At 43.0% G+C, this 24,492-nt stretch overlaps 1 protein-coding gene across 1 annotated transcript in view; it reads right to left on the bottom strand.

Moving 5' to 3' along the window:
• The window catches only part of LOC141127916 (pinopsin-like), a 288,597-nt gene that overhangs the window by 95,714 nt on the left and 168,391 nt on the right, over positions 1-24,492 (bottom strand). The gene's annotated exons all lie outside the window — the stretch shown is intronic.

Genomic DNA, 24,492 nt, shown 5'->3' with positions numbered 1-24,492 from the left:
TTTTCATGTTATTTTACAAATAAGGGTAGGGGTGCGACAGTGGTTCACTGGAAATAGGTTGCATGCCTCAGCTTCTAAACAAGTATCCGGATCGGGAGGCTGCTCACACTCTAGAATCAGGTTTTAGGGTGGGTTTTTTCAGATTCCATGTAAGTTGCGGGACATGCCTGACAATTTGCATTTAGCATTCCTTCAGACTGGGGTGGTTTTCGGCAAAGTTTTGTAGGTTCTGTTGGGGCGCTTGTATGGACCTTTTTTTAGCCTCCACCTCTGGCACAGTTGGTCGTGTCTCCATTCGGGTTTGTCCCAACAATTGCACCGGGTACATTTTGCCTTTGTCACCGACTTTCGTACCCTATAGGCAGCTCGGTGATTGATTCCCTGGACCCGCTGGCTTGCGGTCGCTTATACTTTGTTTAAAGCAGCAGTTTCCTGGGGCCAAGGTATTGTCAGGCTTCGTTGCTAGCCAGACCGGATGGGGACATTGGGTTCTTACTGCTACCGGTCCTCCCACAGTGTTCCTCTTGTTTAGGTTGCCATTGGCAAGGTTCATTCTTTGGGGATCGTTTCCTTCCCATGAGATTTGGAGATATTCAGTTCTTGCTGAGTGGGTTGGTTCAGGAAGGGGTGGGTATATACTTTGTTATCCACTACTTATATGATTGCTTGTGTACCGAGCCACCGGATTTCTGGACGGTTTTGGTGTTCCATAGGCCCCTTTTAGGTTTGTGAATCTGTCATTGGAACTAGTTTTTCTTGATTTCTGATTGATTCAGAGGCTAGGGAAGGTGGGACGCCTATTCAACAATGGGCATTGCTGTAGATTGTGGTTGTATCGTGTGTAGTAAGCGGAAACATCAACTTTGTAAACTGTACTTGTGGCTGGGCAACTTGCATTTTTTGCCTGTAGCATCATTCTGATGGGCAGGATTTTCTGTTTGCGTCTATTGGCAACTTCGGGTGTTACGGGTCTTAAGCATGGGGTTAATTTATCCTTATATTTTTGGAGCTCTTTGGTAATTCTTTTACGGGTGTTCTTTCTGGATAGACGATCCCATTAGCAAGGCAGAATGGTTCACTGATGGGGCGAGTTGCTGGTTATGGAATTTACTACAGTTTTGAGCCGTGGTTTGAGGAGTGGCACTCGGTCAATCTTTTAAAAATTTGGTTCTGTTGGCTTTATATCCCATTGTGCTTGCTGTTTAGATGTGGGTTTGGGCTATTATAAAAAGGAGGGTGGAATTCCAGTACCATAATTTGGGCTTTGTGATGACGATTAATGCTATATCGGCGTCTTCTCCACCTGTCATTCGACTACTGTCCTTATTTAGTTTTACTTTGTTGCAACTTCACACATTTGTTTATGTTGTCCAAGTTCCTGGTGCATTAAATGCACTAGTTGCTGTCTGATCTCATTTTCACTGGGACAAGTTTCGTGGGTCGGCACTGTATGTGGAGCATCATGGTGTACCTTGTCCCCTGCGGTTGTGGACGATTGCATTGTAGCCACCGCTGGATTGATTTGCACTCACTGATGAGGTGAAATGGTAGGCCTATTCTTAGGTAAGGTGGGTTGTTTTTTTCTCTTATGAATGAGGTGGGTTTTAGAGAGTGGACCTTTTTTTCTTTCTTTGTCCTGGGTGTTTCAGCTTGTGCTGTGGGTCACAAATAAGCTGGTCTTTCATTTTTTATTCAAATTTTCTGATGTGCCAGATTTTCCTAAGGCCTTTTCAGTTTTATGGGCGCTGAATGTCTACCGCAGAGGTTGGGTAGAATTTGGGCCCCTGGTGTCCTTTTTTGTGCAGAGTCCCTTTCTGAAACATGCGACAGTCTGCTCTGCGCCTTCTGGGAGGATATAGTTCCACGCGGTCCTTGTTGGCCTTTTTTGAGATTCTATGGATCAAGGAATTAGTGAGTCCCTTCAAAAAGGTGGGAGGGGTTTTGTGCAGGCACAATACGGTATGCCCCCCCCCTTTTTTAGTCAGTATGCGAATAGGGATATGCAGATTTCTTGGTCTGGAGAAATTGCTCATCGGGTTTCCCTGTTATTGCTGTAGAGAAGTTGTTTGGGTCCATCAGAATGAGCATGGCCCTTTGTTGGGACATACTGTATGGTTCCAGGCTGTCAAAACTGCACTTTGTTACTGTCTTTCCAAAATGTCTCCTCGCGTTTCTATTGGACGCTAGGGAGTGTTTTTTCACGCTCTTTTCGCAAAGGTGCAGTCCCTTTTGCTGTCTAGATGCATTTGCTGCAATTATAGGCAGGTCATTTTGGTGCATGGTTGTTTTATTTGTTTATTACAGGTGCCATATGGTGCCTCGTCTGTACATTGGGGCCTTTTTACGGTTTTTGGGGAGCTGGGAGATGAGACGTCTGACTATTTGGGAGGCAATTGGGTCTCCCCAGGGATATGGGTTGGGCTCAGTGGTTTGGGGTGCATGGCAGGCTTTGCCGAGGTGAGTAGCATGGAGTTCACTAGTTTTTTCTAGGTTAGATAGGCCCCCAGAAGGCTTAGTTTTGCATGGGGGGTTGTGAATTTTGCAATTTTGCAGTCGATGCAGGAAATTCTCCGAGATGTTAAAATCATTAGGTAGTTGGAGTTATGGAGATAGATTTTTAGATACAATCACTAGCAGAATGGATTTTAAGATACCTGTTCTGCCTAATTCGTAACACAAGGATCTGGGAGGCCAAGCCAACAAGTTTGTGAGTTTGCCCTGTTGCATCCAACGCTGGCACCCAAATCTAATTGCGAGGACCCCTGACTTACAGTTGAAGGATAAGTTCACCTTTGTTTAAAAAATTAAAAAAATAATGATGAATGTACATCTTTTGAAAGGTAGTTAGAAAAATAAAAAAATAAAAAAAATAAAAATGTATATCTTTTTGCGGGTTAAAAAAAAAAAAAGTGCCATTATTATTTTTTTTTAATAGGAGCCTGCAAAAGATTGCATCCATGATCCGCCATGCAGAACTCCTACAGACTGTCAGTGTAAGCTGTCTGCACGTACCTGTTAGGAGAAGGCAGTTACACACAGACAGGAGGAGACAATGAACTACCTAGAGCGCTCAACAGCGACCTGGTAGTTCATTGAGAACTACAAGCTGACAGCTACAAAGGCTGTCGGTACTTGTAATTCTCCCATTCACAGAACTCTGTGAATGATTGACACAACTGGGTGGGCAGAGCCCTGCACAGCCACGCTATTTTTTAAATTGTGACAGCGAGATCAGGGAGAAGACTCCTGGCTCACTGTCACTAGAGGAACATCTGCAGCCGTGGGAACATGTTATATGTTCTACCCTAAAAGAAGTTGGAACATGTAACATGTTCCCAAAGATGAACTTATGCTTTAAGTAAGGGGAGTTTAGGCTGTAGGGTAAAGTCAACTGAACCACACTATGGGGTTGAATTTCTAAAGGGCTTGTTCTTAGAAAAATTAATGTTCATTTTGAAAAGTGAATTACAGTGAATGAGGTGAACCTTTGTTCAGTTTGAATACCCAATCACGTGCAAGGGAAATTAAAAAAAAAAAAAATTACTAGCACATGAGAGTTTGATTGAAAGTGATGTGAACACCTCTTCTTTTTTTTTTTGTAAATCAACCCCTATGAACAGTAATTTTAGACATAAACTATAGTATTTTTGCATTTACTATAAAAAATATAAGAACCAAATAAAAAAAACCTGTGTTCTGGGAATACAATATTTTGGGGTTTTACAAACTATAAGCCAGAGTGTTCTGAATGGTTGCTGGGGACATTATAAAAGTTATAAAGACGTCATGTAAGCGTAACCGTAAAGACTGCTAGGGAACACAAGGCCACTGGTTCCATTATCAAACATGAGGAAACTAAAAATAAAAGAATCAAGAGTCATATAAGAGAGAATGGTAACTCAGCGGGATTCAGAAAAATGTCAACATGAAAAGAAGATATAATTAAAAAAAATGAAATAGCCCTCAATAGTACTACGGAATAAATCAAGAAATTCATTTGTTCATAGGGTTCAAAGAATGAAAAAAATGGTTATCATTCAAAGGTGGAATGCTGTGAATGGTTGTATTGATTGAGCAGAACAAAAGTGTCATTAATTTGAATAAGTCACATGCCATCTGAGCAGTACATTACTATATTTGAGCACTAGCTGTGTTGCTTAGATTATCAAGCTCTTTTATATTATATGTAACACTGTACAATATGCACTAGTTTTTTTCCCTTTAATCCATACAGAATAAAAAAAAACTCTGAAAAGTATATCTCTAGTTAACCAAGGGTATGCATAATACCATCTCTGAACACACAACACATCAAACCTTGAAGCAGATGGGCTATATCAGCAGAAGACCACACCGGGTGCCACTCCTGCCAGCTAAGAACAGGAAACCGAGACTACAATTGCACAGGCTCACCAAAATTGGACAATAGAAGATTGGAAAAAGGTTGCCTGGTCTGATGAGTCTCAATTTCAGCTGCAACATTCAGATGGTAGAGAGAATTTGGCGTAAACAACATAAAAGCATGGATCAATCCTGCCTTGTATCAACAGTTCAGACTGGTGGTGGTGTAATTGTGTGGGGGATATTTTCTTTCACACACTTTGGTCCCCTCTGGTGAGTGTATATTCAGGTCAGCCAGAGCAATAAGAGCAGTTAACCTCCCTGGCGGTATGATTATTTCGGATTTTAGGTGCTGAAAGCGGTACCATTATTTTGCATGGAAATTTGGCGTTTTATATTGTAGGTCTGTAATTCTTAACAATAACACACTTAAATCTGTCCAAACAAGAGTCTAGTTGATATCCCGGGTATGATAAAGTTTGAAACATAAAACATAAATTATAATATAATAAATAAAAATAAATAATTAAAAAAAATAAAAATAAATAGTAATAAAATACATTTCCCCACGATTCACTATCGCTCAATTCTGCAAGTGTTCTAATTTACTATCGCTGTTTTCTAGCTGGTCTAAAGCCATTTTTGACGTAAAGGGACACTTTTTGGTTGCTATGGACAATCTCCAGTTTCCAGGCAGAAAGAACAGTATATATCACATAAAACTGCATGCAGGGCATTGGCCAAAGCACTGGGTTTAAATATGATTTATTTTTGAGGACTTTACATAGGACACAGATTATAATACTATACATAGTGAAAGAGCAGATTTAAGCATCACAAGAGTTTTGCTAGTATAAAACATTTGACTTAGTGCTGTCAGAAAGCTGAAATAGAAATGCAATATAGTACATTATATTTGTTTGTGCTGTGCAACGAGAGTCATGATCTGATAAGTTAAATTGATGCACTACAGTTTGATATTTTTCTTATGCTGTCATTTTACCGTACAGATACAAAGTTGTTGTGTATAATATTATAAAAGGCTCTTGCATACGGATTGGCTGAGCCAGTTCAGCACAATGCCTGGTGTATTTCCTGCACCCAGGCAGCACAGATGCAGATACAATTTGTTATTAACATGGATGGCTGTGTGCCACTGCACTTGTTCAACCGCTTGTCGATCGTATACTGTAGATATACGGCAGTAAGGTGGCTCTCCTGCGCAGGATTACACAACTAGTACTTCTGAGTTTGGGGCGCGCTCGCGCATGCCTCTGTGATTAAACAAGGTAGATTGCCGCTCTGTCACTACAGAAGACACGGATCCTGTGTCTTTGTTAAGCAGGGGCACCGATCCATGCCTTCTCTTAGTACAAGCACCTCCCCTACAGTAGTAAAGCATTGGTAAGGCACACATTTAAACCTTTGATTGCCCCTGATGTTATCCCCTTCCCTGCCAGTGACATTAGTACAGTGATAGTGCATTTTTTTAGCATTGATCACTGTATTAGTGTCACTGGTCTCTAAAAAGTGTGAAAAGTGTCAGCCAGTGTCCCGACTGTCCACCGCAATATCGCAGCCCCGCTATAAGTCGCTGATTGCCGCCATTACTAGAGAAAATAAATAAATTAAAATATCCCATAGTTTGTAGACACTATAACTTTTGCACAAACCAATCAATATACGCTTATTGGGATTCTTTACCAAAAATATGTAGCAAAATACACATTGGCCTATTGGATATGTTTTATTGCAGAAAGTAGAAAAACTGAATATTTATTATCAAATACTTACCGTAATTTCCCTTTCCTGATGGACTCCATGGCAGCCTACATGTGTGTTAACCCCGCCTCCTCTCCAATACTATAGGACCCCATACCCATAAATTTGAACTCACTGCTAGGGACTGCGGTCCGTAACTAGCCAACTCTTTGACCAAATCAGTGGGAACCCCGTCTGCCATGGAGTCCATCACGAAAGGAAAATTACGGTAAGTATTTGATAATACATTTTTTGTTTTCCTGACAGACTCCATGTCAGCCTACGCGTCAACCGACAGGATTCTTAAACCAAAATTCACAGAAGATAGAGAAGCAGGTTCTATACAGTAATGCAACATAAAGGTATTAATTGAGGCCCAAGAGGCGGCTTTGCAGATGACGTCTGGAGCCAGGTGCCGGGCTGCTGCCCATGACGCCGCCATACCCCTGGTGGAGTGTGCCGTCACCGCCTCCGGAGGAGCCAAGCCCTTAACTCTATAAGCCTGCTGAATGGACTGGATGATCCAGGCCACAATCGTTCTGGTTGAAGCTCGCTTCCCTCTGTTACTGCCAGAGTACAGAATGAACAGGTATTCAGAACAACTAAAAGAAGAAGTAGCTCGCAGGTATTCTTTCAGTATTTAACCAATATCCAAAGGATGAACCTTGGTAGATCCTGGAGACCTGAGTGTAGGCAGGATGATTTCCTGGTTCTCATGGAACACTGGCGAGACTTTCGGATTTGAGCCGACCATAGGGAGGAGGACCACCCAGTCTGGGAAAAAAGTCAGGAAAATTTCTTCATGACCCAAGGAACCGATTTCAGAGACCCTCTTGGCTGAGGTGATAGCAACCAAGAAGGTGACTTTTGCAGAGAGGTCTTTGATAGAAAGCGGGGTAGAACCCATGATACTGAGTCCAGACAATGAGTCAAGAACGAGGGGAAGATCCCATTTGGGGAATCTTGATCTGCTTTGAGGCCTAAGTCTTGATGCCCCACTAAAGAACTGCCAGATTAGTGGGTGAACAGCCCATATGTTCCAGAGAAGTCTGATAAAGCTGAGAGTTGGACTGTAAGAGAGCTGATGGATAGAGACAGATCTAGGCTGGATTGATGAAAACTGAGGATATCTTGGATCTCTGGATCCCTAAATGATCTGCCTGTGGAGGATGAAAATTCGACAAACTTGACCCATATTCTCTTATATATCTTATTCGTGCTCGCCTTTCTTGAGCTCATGAGGGTAGAAATCACTCTTGAAGCGCACCCGAGAGATTCAGCCTCTCCCTCTCAAGAACCAGACCATCAGTTTCAGTAAAGCTGGGAACGGGTTCAGGACTGCCCCCTAAGAAAGAAGGTCCGGCCTGAGAGGGAGAAGCACCGGGTCCTGGAAGCTGAGCTGGGTCAGGAGGGGAAACCATGGCCTGTTCGGCCAGTAAGGTGCAATCACCGCCACCTTGACCGCTTCCGCTTGAAGTCTCTGTAAGAACTTGAGGATGATCTGGAGAGGGGGAAAGGCATATGCCCTATTAAAATTCCACTGTCAAGGCATCTGTCCCAAAGGCCTGGCTGCAATGGACTCGAGTATAGTTCTTCTTGACTTTGAAGTTGCAGGGGGATGCAAATAGGTCCACTTTGGGATCGACTCTCTGGGACAGGATCCACTCGAACATCTGCACATGAAGAGACCACTCGTTGTTCAGCTGTGTGCGGGACAGGAAGTCCGCCTGGACGTTCTGGGCTCTGGGGATGAAGACTGCCAAAATATTGGCCAGGTTTTTCTGGGCCCAAGACATAATGGGTTCTACCTCTTGGAGAAGGGTGGAGCTCTGAGTGCCCCCTTGTCCCCTCACATAGGAGACCGCTGTGATGTTGTCCATCTTTAGAACCACTGACTCCCCTTTCAGGAGATGGGAGAAAGCTTGAAGGGCACACCAGGCCGACCCAAGTTCCAGGATGTTTGAGCCCGGATTGTGAAGACGAGCATCCCACTTGCCTTGTGCAAGTTCTGACCTGCAAAGGGCTCCCCATCCAGCACCGCTGGTGTCGGACGTAACCGTGACCCATGAGATGGGGGCGATGGAGTGCGAGGTGGAGCCCCCAGAAGAGGCTGTTCCTTATCGCTGATGTTATACGGATGGACTGATTCATATCCCTCAAAGGAACCCTGTCTGAAAGGGGAGTAACCTCCACAGAGACCACTTGACCATGGGGGTCGTAGAGACCATTGTGTCGATAATCCTTAAGCACTGTGAGATCCCCAGGCGTGAGGAGTTCAAAGCCCAAGAGATTCTCTCTCGAATAACTGGAGAGATGGTGCCTTCCACTCGGTTGAACTGGGCCCCCAAGTAGATCAGGCGCTGGACTGGTACTAGATGGCTTTTATCTAGGTTTAGGAGCCACCTGAAGTCGATCAGTGTGGCGATAACCTGCTCCTTGTGGATCAACAATTGCTCCTTGTCCTGGGACAGCAGCAGAAGGTCGTCGAGGTAATGGGACAAGCGTATCCCTCTTGTTCTGATGAGTGCCACCATGGCCAGTAGAGCCTTTGAATAGACTCATGGTGAGGTTGTCAGCCCAAAAGGGAGAATAAAAAAATGTAGCGCATACTGAACAAACTGAAATATTGTGTTAATGATAACAAAATACAATTGGGTCCATATAAGTAAGTCCTTGGAACCTAATAAGGTGAATTCAAAGTGAAACAAACAAAAAAATCTATAGACACCAGTAGCGGAGTGATGAAGTGTCCAACTGTGAATGAATACAGGCACGACCACTCAGGGATGGTGGGTGTCCAAGGACTGGCAAGGGTGAAGTAGGTCCGTGGGTAAGAACAACGTCACAAAAAGACAGCATCAATGGATGAATGATAAATGTATACTCTTACCGGATCCGGTGGACTCCCCTGTCAGCGACATGGAGTCTTAAAGGCAATGTGCCCAACCGGGCGGATAAGGGAATACCCAGGCAGTTGAAAACTTCCGAGGTAGACTCCACGGGACCTCCAGGGATCATCAAGGTAGGTCGTCACCACTAGAACTCAGGATGGAAATCCTGGAGGTAAGTGTACCACGTGTGGCAAAGGCTGGACATTATCTCCCATCAAAGCAATATGTGGAGAAAAAAGAAATGCTTCCACATAGTGCAGATAAAAAAGGTAATTTTATTTCTAAAAAAAACAAGCCTATATAAAAAACATGATCACAATAAAATCAAGGGCAAAATGAAGAAGGTGTAACGGCCCAACGCGTCTCGACCTAATGGTCTTCTACTGGGGCATGGTCTTCTACATGGGACATTTGTTTCACAGCCCAAAAGGGAGGCAGGTAAACTGCAGCTGTTCTTGGCTGACTTGGAATCGGAGGTATTTGCGGAATTCCTCTGCCACAGGCACATGGAAGTAAGCATCTTTTAGGTCGATTGAGATCAGCCAATCGCTTGGCTGCACGGCTTATTGGATGGTAGACAGAGTCTCCATTTTGAACCTTTCGTACTTTATGAATTTATTGAGGTAAGTTAAATCTATCACTGGATGCCATTAACTAAGTTCTTCTGAACTAAGAAGAGAGGGGAGTACACCCTCTGGAGCTTTTCGTCCTTTGGCACCGGCACCACCACTCCCTGCGTTTTCAGCGAATCCACATAGGAAAGTAGCACCTGTTTCTTTTCTTCTGACCATGGTAGCAAGGAAATAAATTTGGGGGGAGGAATACTGGTGAAGGACCATGTGTGTCTGAGGATACCGTCTTGATGTTCCAGTAGATCGAGATTATGGCCACCCAGATGTGCTAGAAAAGAAGCAAACGAGCCCCTACCCGACCCGCCTGGGTGGGCCCAATCTCAAAATGACTTAGCCGACTCACGTCCACTGGATGCCTGGCTTTTAGCGGATTTCTGAAAGGGAGCTTGCCCTCTTTTCCAATTCCTTCTGAAGTCCCATCCAGGCCTGTAAGAGCGTGCTTCCCTTGAACACTCGGTACCTTCTAGATTGGGGTTTCTTCTGACCAAACAGACTCCTATCCTGAGGCAGGAAGCCCGACTTCCCACTGGTGGCCCGGGCTATAGTGATACACCAGGCTTGTTTAGACGCCAGATCCGCGACCCAAGGCCGTAACCACAGGTCCTGCTTAGCCATGACCGAAGACAGCATAGTCCGGGCCAGCAGGCGGATAAAGTCGATAGAAGCCTCCCCCAGGAAGGCCGCTGCCAGCTTCAGTTCCTGGACTGCTGAGCCTGTGGCTAACTCTTCGGAAACCCCTCTGAGTATGGAGTCCACATTCTCTGTCCAGGATTCCATAGCATTGGACATAGCCACTAGGGCCAAGACAGGCTTGCAAGCCATACCGGCTAGCCCGTAGATTCTCTTGAGGTCTTGGTCTATCCTTCTTTCAAGACCGTCTTTAAAGGACACCGCATCCTCCAGAGGAAGAGTGACATGTTTTGCTAGACGCATTAGTGCTGCATCCACTAGGGGAGCATTTTCCAGATGTTTCACTTCCTCTGCCTTGAAGGGATATAATCTGGAGGTTTTGCGTGACATAGAAGCTTTCTTGTCTATTTTGCTCCATTCGTCAATGACATCCTTCAATTCTGAAAGGAGCAGAAAGTTAGAACTTTCTTTTCTCAAGTGTTTAAAGGACTTCCTTTGTTTAGCCAGTGGAGTAGAAGGGTCTTCCCACTTTAGGGCCTCTTTGACTGCTTTTACTAGCGGAAAAACAAGAGCAAAGTCGAAACCCCCCGGCAAACTCATCTCCTTCTAACTCGCTGTCCGAAGATCCGGGAGAAGCATCGTAGGGCTCGGATGGTCCTGGATCCTCCTGGGCCTGGTCAGCCAGGGAGCCAGATAGTGTGGTTGACTGACTCCGCATGTGGGTTGTACCCCACTCTTTTAGGGACTGTTGGACCACACGCTTGACAAGAGACTCCATCTGTTGGTTTTCTGTCTCTTTTTGTCCAATCGCCTGGGCCAAACATGGGTCACATAGTGACTTGCCCTCCGGAACTCGTGTTCCACATCCCCAGCAGGCTCTGCGATCAGAGCGGCTTTTATGGTGGTGGGTGCGATGACTGAGAATCACGTTGGGAAATGGATAATAAGTGGTGATGTTGTGGCCTGGCAAGGTCTCTGTCGTCCTGAACCATGATTTGGCGGTCTGATCTGGAAGAACTGAAGAGGATAACAACAAAAAGGGGGGGGACGAGATCTGGTGTTAAACACATTCTCAACCAACAGAAAAGAATCTCAGCCCCACCCCCTCATCTGCACATACTTTGTGCGAGAGGGCTGGCCGCACAAAGACAGGTGGTGACCTGTCCATGACTCCTGGATAGAACGTCAAACTTAAGAAAAGAATCGCACGGGATTGCGCTAATACGCAGATGTGTCTTAGAACAAACTATGGAGCTAATAAAAAGAAAGCACCATGGTTACCAAAAGAACAAAATCTATAAATGTGTTTTTTTTTGTTTTGTTTTTTAATATATATAAATATTATATATTATTATTTTTTTTTAAATATACAAATATTATATACAGTATCTCACAAAAGTGAGTATACCCCTCACATTTTTGTAAATATTTTATTATATCTTTTCATGTGACAACACTGAAGAAATTACACTTTTCTACAATGTAAAGTAGTGAGTGTACAGCTTGTATAACAGTGTAAATTTGCTGTCCCCTCAAAATAACTCAACACACAGCCATTAATGTCTAAACCGCTGGCAACAAAAGTGAGTACACCCCTAAGTGAAAATGTACAAATTGGGCCCAATTAGCCATTTTCCCTCCCCGGTGTTACGTGACTCATGTTACAAGGTCTCAGGTGTAAATGGGGAGCTGGTGTGTTAAATTTGGTGTTATCGATCTCACTCATACTGGTCACTGGAAGTTCAACACAGCACCTCATGGCAAAGAACTCTCTGAGGATCTGAAAAAAAGAATTGTTGCTCTACATAAAGATGGCCTAGGCTATAATAAGATTGCCAAGACCCTGAAACTGGGCTGCAGCACAGTGGCCAAGACCATATAGTGGTTTAACAGGACAGGTCCTACTCAGAACAGGCCTCGCCATGGTAGACCAAAGAAGTTGAGTGCACGTGCCCAGCGTCATATCCAGAGGTTGTCTTTGGGAAATAGATGTATGAGTGCTGCTAGCATTACTGCAGAGGTTGAAGGAGTGGGGATCAGCCTGTCAGTGCTCAGAACATACGCCATACACTGCATCAAATTGGTCTTCATGGCTGTCATCCCAGAAGGAATTATACATGTGCACACTGAAATATTTCGTTTCGGAATTTGGTTTTCGTCCGAAAAATAAATTTATTTAGTTACTCCCGAAATTCGTTTTTATTTATTTCGTTTTTCGTTAAAAATTGCATTCGTCCGAAAATCCAAATTAAGGTCGAATCTGTCATTGAAGGCTTATGGTGTCTGTCGAATGTTCAAAGAAGATTCGACGGAGCAGCTAAACTGTACAACACTGCATAGTTTACCTGCTCCGTCGAATCTTGTTAGAACTTTCAACAGACACCATAAGCCAAAGTACGTGTGTACTTAGTTCTAGCTATTTTACTGCTCCTCCTCTTCGGTTACAATCAGCCAATAACATTCATCATCATCATTATTTTTATTTATCTTTTCTCCCCTACTTCAAATCTTTTCTCTCTATGTCGAATCTTTTCTCTCTATGTAGAATAATCTTGGACTAATAGAGTTAAGGTTAGGCACATTCGACCACAGGTTTGATGGACACAGATTGTTATTGTCATCATCATGTCGAATCTCCTATCTATATCGAACTGTTGTAGCAACGAAAACAAAAATAAAGCATTTGTTTATGTCGGATCTTTCGTTTTTCGGATTCTGCACTTTCGTTATCGTTTGTTAAAACGATAACGAAAGTACCTGAAATTCGGTCGAAAATGCATTCGGACGAAAACGAATGCACATGTCTAGAAGGAAGCATATTCTAAAGATCATGCGCAAGAAAGCCCACAAACAGTTTGCTGAAGACAAGCAGACTAAGGACATGGATTACTGGAACCATGTCCTGTGGTGTGATGAGACCAAAATAAACTTATTTGGTTCAGATGGTGTCAAGCGTGTGTGGCGGCATCCAGGTAAGAACTACAAAGACAAGTTTGTCTTGCCTACAGTCAAGCATGGTGGTGGGAGTGTCATGGTCTGGGGCTGCATGAGTGCTGCCGGCACTGGGGAGCTACAGTTCATTGAGGGAACCATGAATGCCAACATGTACTGTGACATACTGAAGCAGAGCATGATCCACTCCCTTCGGAGACTGGGCCGCAGGGCAGTATTCCAACATAACGGCCACAAACATGCCTTCAAGATGACCACTGCCTTGCTAAAGAAGCTGAAGGTAAAGGTGATGTACTGGCCAAGCATGTCTCCAGACCTAAACTCTATTGAGCATCTGTGGGGCATCCTCAAACGGAAGGTGGAGGAGTGCAAGGTCTCTAACATCCACCAGCTCCATGATGTCGTCATGGAAGAGTTGAAGAGGACTCCAGTGGCAAACTGTGAAGCTCTGGTGAACACCATGCCCAAGAGGGTTAAGGCAGTGCTGGAAAATAATGGTGGCCACACAAAATATTGACACTTTGGCCCAGTTTGGACATTTTCACTTGTACTCATTTTTGTTGCCAGTGGTTTAGACATTAATGGCTGTGTGTTGAGTTATTTTGAGGGGACAGCAAATTTACACTGTTATACAAGCTGTACACTCATTACTTTACATTGTAGCAAAGTGTCATTTATTTAGTGTTGTCACATGAAAAGATAAAAAAAAATATTTACAAAAATGTGAGGGGTGTACCCACTTTTGTGAGATACTGTATATCTTTTTTTATTTTTTTAAATAGATATTTATATCTATTTAAATTTTTTAAAACATTTTTTAAAAACATTTTCCATTCAAGCACTGCTACCCCACACAGGGGCTTACCTTGTCCCATGCTTGTCCTGGGCTTCAGGGAGGCTGCCGCTCACTGCCTGTGGGTATATCCACTAGGCAGAGACTGACAGCTCTTTAAATTCACTGCCCAGATGACATCACCACAGCCCCTCGCGCCTGCGCAGAATAGAGCCATCAGATGGCGTCTGTGCGGCCGCCGGGTGCTCCACTGCTCTGCACATGCGTGAGCCAAGCCTCGATGTCAAGGAGGCCTCGCAAATGCACAGACGATAGCGGCTGCCGCAATCCGGAAGTGCTGTGGAGTCCTGGACCGCAGAAACACTCCAGACGCCATGAAAAAGTTTTAAACACTAAAATAAGGGAGGAAAACAAAAGAAAATCACTAGCAAGGGAAAAGGCTTGAGGACGAGGCATCACATAAGGAAACATAAACTGCTGCCATGGAGAAAGGGCAAAAAACAGCAGACCTTGCCAGCCGTACTTGACAGACGTCCATTCCAGGCATATAAGGGCAGCCACCCCTCCACCACTGGGGCATCTTGCACCTGAAAGACAGCCACTCACCCGCCCATGGCTGGGCTCTGGGCCTGCACCGCACAAAGGTAAAATATTCCAACTCATTCAGGAACAAACGAAATGTAGGTCAGTTGGAGGAGGAGAAAAAAGGAACGCAGTCCCTAGGGGTGAGTTCAAATTTATGGGTATGTGGTCCTATAGTATTGGAGCAGAGGGGGCGTTAACCCACACGTAGGCTGCCATGGAGTCTGTCAGGAAATACTGTTTTTTTTTTCAAAATGGTCAGTCTTTTTTATTGTTTATAGCGCAAAAAATAAAAATATATTTGTGGGAAAAAAAGGCATAAATGTTGTTTATATACAGCATTGCACGATCACGTAGTTTTCAGTTAAAGTAACGCAGTACCGTATCGCAAAAAATGGCCTGGTCATTAAAGAGGGGTAAACCTTTCAGAGCTGAAGTGGTTATACTGTGGTGCTATTGTAAACTTAAGTGCAGCATGTGGACATTTGCAAAAATTAGAAAACGTTCTAATTTTTGCAAAAGCATGTCATGTATGCTACACTTGCATTCTCAATAACACCATCATATACATGAGCACAGCGATGCACAGCTATTCATGTTAATAACATTTTGTGCACTTATCCTGGGCTACAGGGTGGGGAAAATATAGCAGGCATTATGCTGAACAGGCTCAGGTGGCTTGTAGGGATGAGACAATTTTTTTTTTTAAATGGCGTAGGGGTCCCCCCTCCAAAACAGACCCCAGGTCTGGTATGGATTTTAAGAGGAACCCCGTGCCAAAATAAAAAAAAAATGGCGTGGGGGTCCCCCCAAAAATCCATACCAGACCCTTATCCGAGCACGCAACTTTGCAGGCCGCAGCAAAAGAGAGGGGACGAGAGAGAGCCCCTCCTCCTGAACCATATCAGGCCACGTGCCCTCAACATGGGGAGGGTGCTTTGGGGTAGCCCCCAAAGCACCTTGTCCCCATGTTGATGGGGACAAGGGCCTTATCCCCACAACCCTTGCCCAGTGGTTGTGGGGGTCTGCGTGTGGGAGGCTTATCGGAATCTGGAAGCCCCTTTTAATAAGGAGACCCCCAGATCCCAGGCTCCCCCACTGTGTGAAATGGTAACGGGGTACACCTACCATTTAAAAAAAAAGTGTCAAAAAGTTAAAAAAGACAAGACACAGCTTGGGGACAAGTTCCTTATTAAAAAATTAAAAAATTAAAATGTCCCACGAAGTCCATTCATCTTCTTCTCTTGCTCCATAACCGGGTGGCCCCGCCCCCTCTGACGCCCCAGGAAAGCCATGGGGAAGTCCCCGTGCGTTAGAGGGGGCGGGGTCACCCGGGAACATCACCGAGTGGCCCCGCCATCAGTTATATAAGAACTGTCAAATCGAAGACGCGTCATACGGTGGGTGCCTCCCATGGAGGTGGGTCGGTCGCAACTTTGTTTTTTTTTCTTTTTCGGTCTGTCGGCGGAGTGAGAGAAGAAGATGAATGGACTTCGTGGGACATTTTTATTTTTTTATTTTTTAATAAAGGACTTGTCCTCAGCTGTGTCTTGTCTTTTGTACAATTTTGACACTTTTTTTGTGAAATGGTAGGGGTACATTTGTACCCCGTTACCATTTCACACAGGGGGGGAGGCTGGGATCTGGGGGTCCCCTTGTTAAAGGGGGCTTCCAGATTCTGATAAGCTCCCCACCCGCAGACCCCCACAACCACCGGGCGAGGGTTGTGGGCCCTTGTCCCCATCAACATGCATATATACTTCAAGTTTCAATTTTCAATTGTTTCATCCTGTTTCTTTAAAATTGTGTGTACATTTAGTCACCATAAATACCTTATACTCAATTCAGAGATCCCCATTCATTCTGCTCTCAATGTTGTGGTGGAGATGGTGCTGAATTTAGCTGTAATGTTCTGATCAGTTGTTTGATTACTGTTTCAAAAGCAGTTCATAAAAAAATGCATTCAAGCAACTGACGAGCAGACTGCATAGTCAAAATCTACACCACCCACCTTTCAAAAAGTCTCAGAGCAGCTCGAATGGAACAGTAATGCAGAGACTAGAGGCACCACAAGGAACCAGATAAGATGGTTTTGCAATTAGCAATAAGCAGGTGTATCACTCCCCTTGCTGTCTTTTATGAAGAGCTGTAAATATATATTTATATATATATATATATATATATATATATATATATATAAATTTCAAAGTAAGAAGCATTTTGTGTAAGTGGTTAATATTTTGATACTTAAAGTAATTAATGTGAGTTTAGCACTCCTAAGAAAATTTTATGTGAATTACAAGTAATTTCTGTTTTTCTTCTTCCGTTTGACCAATTTTCACTTGCTTGTTCACAAGTAGAAATTGATCTTACCAAGGCAACACATGGAGCTGTCTTGAATATCTTTCAGCAAGCACTCTCCAAGAGCCCTTCAAAAAGTTGTATATACTGTCAGTATCATAAACAATTGTATCTAGTAAAAAAAGCTTCAGCTAAACCAAATGTATTCTTGAACTTTGTAGTAAAAACCCTCTGATATTTTATAGCTGAACTCCAAAGGTACTCTTGCATTGGGGTTCCCCAGGCAGCTGGTGCTTTATTCCTTCCTTCTACACTTAGAGTGGTGGGTGGACCCACGGCATCCTCACTTACAATGCAGGACTGCAGGTCCTCCATTGTACGTGATGATCAAGAGTTACTGCGACCAGAGTGGCAGAGAGAGGTGGCTTTGGAGGATCGGTCTTGCAGTGAGGAGGAAGCCTGTTGGAGCAAGGTATAAGGTAAAACGTCTTTTTAATATCCCCCCAGATTTTAATCTTTGAAAGGGGGGCATTGTAAGGGCAACTTTCCCAGGAGATTCACATTATCGCTTGATGGTCTTTATAAAGAGTAATGCATTCAATCAAAATTAAAGGCAAAAAAACTGGGTCCCATGATATACGTATATGCATGTGCTAAATTTGCTAGACTCACAACAAGTCAGTTGCACTCAAATGACTTCAGCCTTCACAAAGCTTTATTATTCCAGTACATCTTTATGATTTAGCTTTTTTCAGGTGAAACGTGTCAGAGTGAGGCTTGGTATGGGTGGATTCTGTGATCTAGTCCTGGAATAATAGAGTCCTGGCTTTGTGAAGACTGATGTCATTGGAGCGAGGGTGACTTGTGCGTCCATTCACTAGCTTCATTAGCCAGCCATCAGAAACCACTGGGATGGGTGAAATGTGGGCTAGCAGCTCCCTTTGGTACTGATAGTGACCATGAGAATGAATTTAACTTGGGCTATAATATCATTTAATATAATGTAAAACTGCTTTTTAAAATGTTCTACTCTGCAGTAACTAACATGCAACTCCTGTGTAGGGAAAGCCCCCTGGGAAGGATAATTAAAAATTTTACTTGGAGTCCAGCTTTAAACAGCATTTCTTCAGATCACCATTAAATCAAGATAAAAGGCAACTAAAACAGTACGTTTCCCCATGATATACGTATGTATTTGAGTGTGCTAAAAAAAAATAGCTACACTTACAACTGAAAAAGAAGAAAGGCAAATATATTGACGATAAGAGTTAATTTAACTCAGGCTTTACAGTCATTTAAATTACCACGCCATTTCCTGACCTCTAGATTTATTTTTAAAGTTAATAGATAAGCTTTGAATGCATCTTGGAAAAAATACATCAAATCCAGCTGAACATATCTCCTGAGGATTTGAATACTGTAGTTCAGACAGAACTTGATTTTCTAGCATTGTACATATTCTATGAGACATGTCCCCATGAGCATGCATGGGTCTTTCCTATAAAGACTGATGGAATAATTGCATTTAATTCCACTGCATACTACCCAGTTTCACCTTAATTCAAAGTTGAGTTTTTACAATATCATGCTGTGAAAATGAAATGGAAAAAAATGGTGAAAAGTAGACAGACTAGCAAAATAAATAGTGAAAAAGAATAAGAATTTTTTTTAATTGTTCTATCTTCATTCTGTCTGTTCAATTGAAATAAATTATTCTTAGCTTTGACAGCCATATATTGTCATTTCAGTTTGCAGAAAATAATTATAAATTGGAGAAATATATCTACAGTTGCATTTCACTGGGTTAATTTAATCTCAGTATTAAAAATAACCGTAGAACTTGCCCAGAGCAGTGTAATAGATAAGCAAAAAATTACATAAAATTAAAAAAAAAAACAATTTCATGCTCTATAAACATCCTTCAAGTTTTTAGTTTACAATTAAAAATTAGTTTAACAATTTATGTCTATGTAAATATTTTACACATTGTAAATACACTGTTGCCATTAATTCCATTTATGTTACAGCTTTATTTTACTAAAATGTGTGCAGTGGTAGTAAAGAGGTTAATGTGGATCATAATTACTCAAATAATGAACACTAAGGGATATAGTTAATAGAAAATAAATTCACATACAAATTAACCCATTAAAAGTGCATGCACATTCTCTCTGTGTGAATGGGACAAAACATGAATGTTATTAAGCTAATTCCTGTGCTGGTTAAATAATTTTCATTGATTTAAAACAGAAAATACAGTTTGAAAAAACAAACAAGTGGAGAGCCGGCCACTCTGAAATACCTTCTGGAATTTATTGAAATATGGTTCAGTAAAAGCAAACGGCTAACATGTTTCGGCAACTCTAGCCTTCATCACATTTAAGACAGAAAAAACAACATATATATATATATATATATATATATATATATATATATATATATATATATATATATACAAAAATATATATATACAAAAATATACAAGTGATCAGAGAAAATGCAGTTTGGCTCCTGAATGGCACTGTGTATCACAATAAATTCTTATGATACAATACTTAGCATGGTTTAGTTGTTACATTTGTTTTTTTTTTCTCCTTTGATGTAAATCTAATAAGTTTGGCTTGAACTGGGTCTTGAAAACATTTGGAGCCTATTGAGTTTCACTCTATTTAAGCAAAATGTAAATGTGCATGGACTTTGGGATGCAATAGATTATTTTACAGTGGGCTATCTCAGTGTGCTGTTTTCCATTTGCTTTGGATTTGTACCAAATTATGCAGATTGAAGGTTGCACCTGCAACTGTTTTTGGAATTGTCCAGAATATATATGACCTGGAGCAGATCTGTGGGTTTTATGATTGGCTCTTACTGCCGTCATACTCACATGTGCCTTGTTTCAGAGCTGGGTCTTTCCTCTGGGGCTTCCTTCAGGCCCACCTGCCCCTCATCTATCCATTGAATGCATGTGCTCCCACTGTGGAGACGCTTATAAATTCAGTAGCATTTAGGACTGCAAGCATACACAGGGTGACATGAGGAGGCCTTGCAGCTTACGCATGCGTTTGCAAATGCGTGCTAACTAAACCCATGTTTTTAACACAGACTGTTGGACAGGTTAATTTGGTTGTCAGCAGACTGGTTGGTGATTTGAGCTATGGAATGTTCTGTTTTTGTCTTTTAGGGTAAGCAGGTATATTATATCATAATTTAAGGTAGAGTTTAGTATTTGTTCAGATAGCGTAATGAAAAATGTACTGCATTGTTATGGGAATTTCCTGTAAAAAATATTTTCTTTCTCCCTGAGGTACAGTACTTTAGATTCCTATATGACATGTGGGACTAATCACTATTAATCATTGTTTTTCCACAAGTCTAGTTTTTATTATACAGTATTTTATGCAAAACGGAGATATTTGTATTTTTTTTTTCGAATTTTGACTAGGGCTATTTCATATATTCACAACCAGATATTTCTGGATTGCTGATTTAAATTCAGCTGCTAATAACTTTTTCTCAGCTTTGTGTATTAACACAATAATGAGTGTATTTGAAAAGATGGGAAATCAGACACAAATGTGAAGAGTGATCTGTTTCTTTTGGTTTTTCTTACTAACATTTTCCCCAAATGTGTTATTTCTAATTTATTAATGTTTTGCATCAAAGTCACATCAAAGTAGTACAGGAACCTTTAAAGCAAAGTTCCAGTCATTTTTGTGTTTATTAAAAGTCAGTAGTTACAAAAAGTGTAGCTGCTAACTTTTAATAAACACACACTCACCTTTCCCACGAATGCTGCCACCTGAACCCCCGGTTCTCTCCCTCTCCTCTCCCCGCCGCCGGCATTACAAGTGTGCACACCTGGCTGCGACACATTGCGGCTTCACAGCCGGGTGTACACAACGCAAGTCTCGTCGCACCTTCTCAATGGTGATGCAATCTTCTGGGACCTGTGATGTGTCCCAGAAGATTGCAGGGAGAGAGGGGGAGGTGGCACTGAGAGGTGGCATAGATCGCCACAGATTCTACGAAGATCTTTTGCCGGAAGTGGGAGCAAATACCTATATTAGACAGGTATCTGCTCCATCCATCCCCCCAAAAGGTGTCAAATGTGACACCGGAGGGGGGGAGAAAATGGATAGGTGGAGGTTCCATTTTTGGGTGGAACTCCACTTTAAAGTAGCCTATTCAAATAATGGGCTGCCAATGCACCAAAATAGAACACAAATTTGACATGCACCTTTTTTTCTGGTGCAAAGCTCCACAACATATGATTGTCAGAAGTCAGGCTTTTTTTTAAGAGTTTTCTGTATCTTAAATTGAAAAGTGTGGATAAAGTAATTTTTGCTTATATATATAACCTGGTCAGTATGAAATTGCATTATATTAAAATGATGAATGAAATAAGTGGGAAAATAAAATTTGCGTTGGGGCATATCAATTACAATAGTAAATTGGCTTGTTGAAGATTACATTATATACGCTGGGGTTGGTTTACTAAATGAGTAGAGAAGTTTCTCGTAGCAAATTGAATACTCATTTAGTTTAAGGCAAACGAGTATTCACTTTAATTTTTCCAATGCTGTGCAAAAAAAAGATAAGTTCATTGCTTATTGCAAGGAAATGCAGTTGGATTGTCAGATTTGGGCATTGTGCAGTGATCTCTGACATTTGTAATTTGCCCATGTTAAAGGGATCATGTATATCTGGATTTATTCAGTGCAAAGCAGTTATATACATTTGCCTGAGTAAATTTGAACCGATGCTATGCACAAGGCAACCTAGAATAATATTTTAGCAATAAATAAAAGTAAAAGTACCATCATACTGAAAATAATAAGTCAGTTTTAAAGCCACCTTTACTTTTTGTTACATAGTTAATCAGGTTGGACCAAGTTCAACCAATAGAACCCCCCACCCCAAAAAAAACAACAACAAATAGAAAATATATAATCTTATGCCCAGAGTTGATCCAGAAACAGGCAAAAAAAACCAATAAAGCACAACCCAATTTACCCCAATTTGTTATATTAGGTATATTTAGCAAGAATACAGACACTGCTTATTTCATGAATCAAATTTGCCTAAAAAGCTGGTCACTATGACTATCAATCTCACTACAAAAATACAAACACTCAAGTTTTCATTCTATTAAATAAGGATGATATTGTTTTACAGATATTAGCATCTTCAATAGATAGATTCCTGGCTTCCAACCTGTTTGCTCTAAATTTTTTATTTATTTGTGCTCTAAAGTGGGACCCGTACAACATTTTACACTCTGCATATATCAATCTAGCACGTGCATGGTAATCAGAAAAAGCGGTTTATGCTCGTAAATTCGGTAATTCGGTTTATTGGCTAGAATATTCATTTATTTTGACCATTTAAATGATTTAACTGTCAAGCGCTAAATGTGTCTAGCACCATTGCACATTTATACGCATTTACACGCGTTTAGGCGCACCAAGCCTTTTTTCTGCCAAAATGCTGCTGCTCCTGGACGCACTGGTGATGGTTTGTTTTTTTTTTGCCTCTAAACTCCTCTAAATGCCTATCTATGCATGGACACATAGGCTAACATACAGGGGAATTTGGAGAAAAAAACGCCAGGAGCCCCTAAGAGCAGCGTTAAAAATTTCCAGTGTGCATGAGGCCAAAATGACATAGAGATCTTCAGCAAATATGCTGATACTAGAAAATGAAAAAAAAAATATTTTAAAAAAATTGAATGAAATTTTATATTTTTAAAATTTTTTTAACATACTGAGGGTCATTTACTATAGCGCCAATATGCAATCCCACAGTACATGAAAATTGCACCCAATTAAGCCTTCAACTGGGCGGACATGCAAATGGAAAATCACGCTATTGCCGGCGAACATGCCTGTCAAAAGCGGCATATGCGGAAATAGTTGAAGTCAATGGGGTTTGAACCTGCAAAATCCAAAGTTCTCATTGAAGGCTTATGCCGCGTACACACGAGCGGACTTTCTATCCTACTTGGTCCGGCACACTTTCCGACGGACTTTGTCCGCCAGGTGCGCCGGACTTTAAAACGGACGGACTTGCCCACACACGCCGGGACTTTCCGGCGGGCTAAGTCCGCCCGTCTTTCCGACGGACTTTCGCCGGAGTTCCGGCGGACTTTCAGAATGAACGGACTTGCCCACACACGGACAAGTCCGTTCATTTTGAACGTGACTCAGGTGCGACGGGACTAGAAAAGGATGTCAATCTTGCCGCTTTTATCGGCGAGATTGACACCTTACTAGCCCCGTCGCGGGGCATACCAGGCCCTTAGGTCTGGTATGGATTATAAAGGGGAACCCCGCTACGCCGAAAAAAACGGCGTGGGGTCCCCCTAAAATCCATACCAGACCCCGATCCGAGCACGCAGCCTGGCCGGTCAGGAAAGGGGGTGGGGACGAGCGAGCGCCCCCCCCCCTCCTGAACCGTACCAGGCCGCATGCCCTCAACATGGGGGTGGGTGCTTTGGGGGAGGGGGGCGCCCTGCGCCCCCCCCCCCAAAGCACCTTGTCCCCATGTTGATGAGGACAAGGGCCTCTTCCCGACAACCCTGGCCGTTGGTTGTCGGGGTCTGCGGGCGGGGGCTTATCGGAATCTGGGAGCCCCCTTTAATAAGGGGGCCCCCAGATCCCGGCCCCCCACCCTATGTAAATGAGTATGGGGTACATGGTACCCCTACCCATTTACCTAGGAAAAAAGTTTAAGTAATAAAACACACTACACAGGTTTTTAAAATATTTTATTAAACAGCTCCGGGGGGGGGGATCTTCCTCCGGCTTCGGGGGTCTTCTTCCGGCTTCGGGGGTCCCTCCGCTTCATCTTCTCCCGGCGTCCGGTTGGTTCTTCTCCGCTCTCTTCTCCCGGTGTTCCTGTTCTTCGGCCGGCTCCTCTGCTGTCTTCAAGTAGCTCTCTTGCCAGCAGAGGTCCGGACTTCTGGGCTTCTGGGCTTCTGGGCTTCTCTTCCCCAGATGTTGACACGACGCTCTCTCCTGCTGGACTGCTCTCCGAGGGCTGCGTTGTGACTTATATAGGCGGAGACCCCGCCCCCTTTTGATGTCACAGTCCCTGGGCATGCTGGGACTGTGACGTTTTAGGGGGCGTGGTCACTGGGTGATGTTGACCACGCCCCCTAAAACGTCACAGTCCCAGCATGCCCAGGGACTGTGACATCAAAAGGGGGCGGGGTCTCCGCCTATATAAGTCACAACGCAGCCCTCGGAGAGCAGTCCAGCAGGAGAGAGCGTCGTGTCAACATCTGGGGAAGAGAAGCCCAGAAGCCCAGAAGCCCAGAAGCCCAGAAGTCCGGACCTCTGCTGGCAAGAGAGCTACTTGAAGACAGCAGAGGAGCCGGCCGAAGAACAGGAACACCGGGAGAAGAGAGCGGAGAAGAACCAACCGGACGCCGGGAGAAGATGAAGCGGAGGGACCCCCGAAGCCGGAAGAAGACCCCCCGAAGCCGGAGGAAGATCCCCCCCCCGGAGCTGTTTAATAAAATATTTTAAAAACCTGTGTAGTGTGTTTTATTACTTACACTTTTTTCCTAGGTAAATGGGTAGGGGTACCATGTACCCCATACTCATTT

This window comes from Aquarana catesbeiana, linkage group LG02, assembly GCF_042186555.1.
Source record: "Aquarana catesbeiana isolate 2022-GZ linkage group LG02, ASM4218655v1, whole genome shotgun sequence".
NCBI lineage: Eukaryota > Metazoa > Chordata > Amphibia > Anura > Ranidae > Aquarana > Aquarana catesbeiana.
This window is presented reverse-complemented; position numbering and strand designations above follow the sequence as displayed.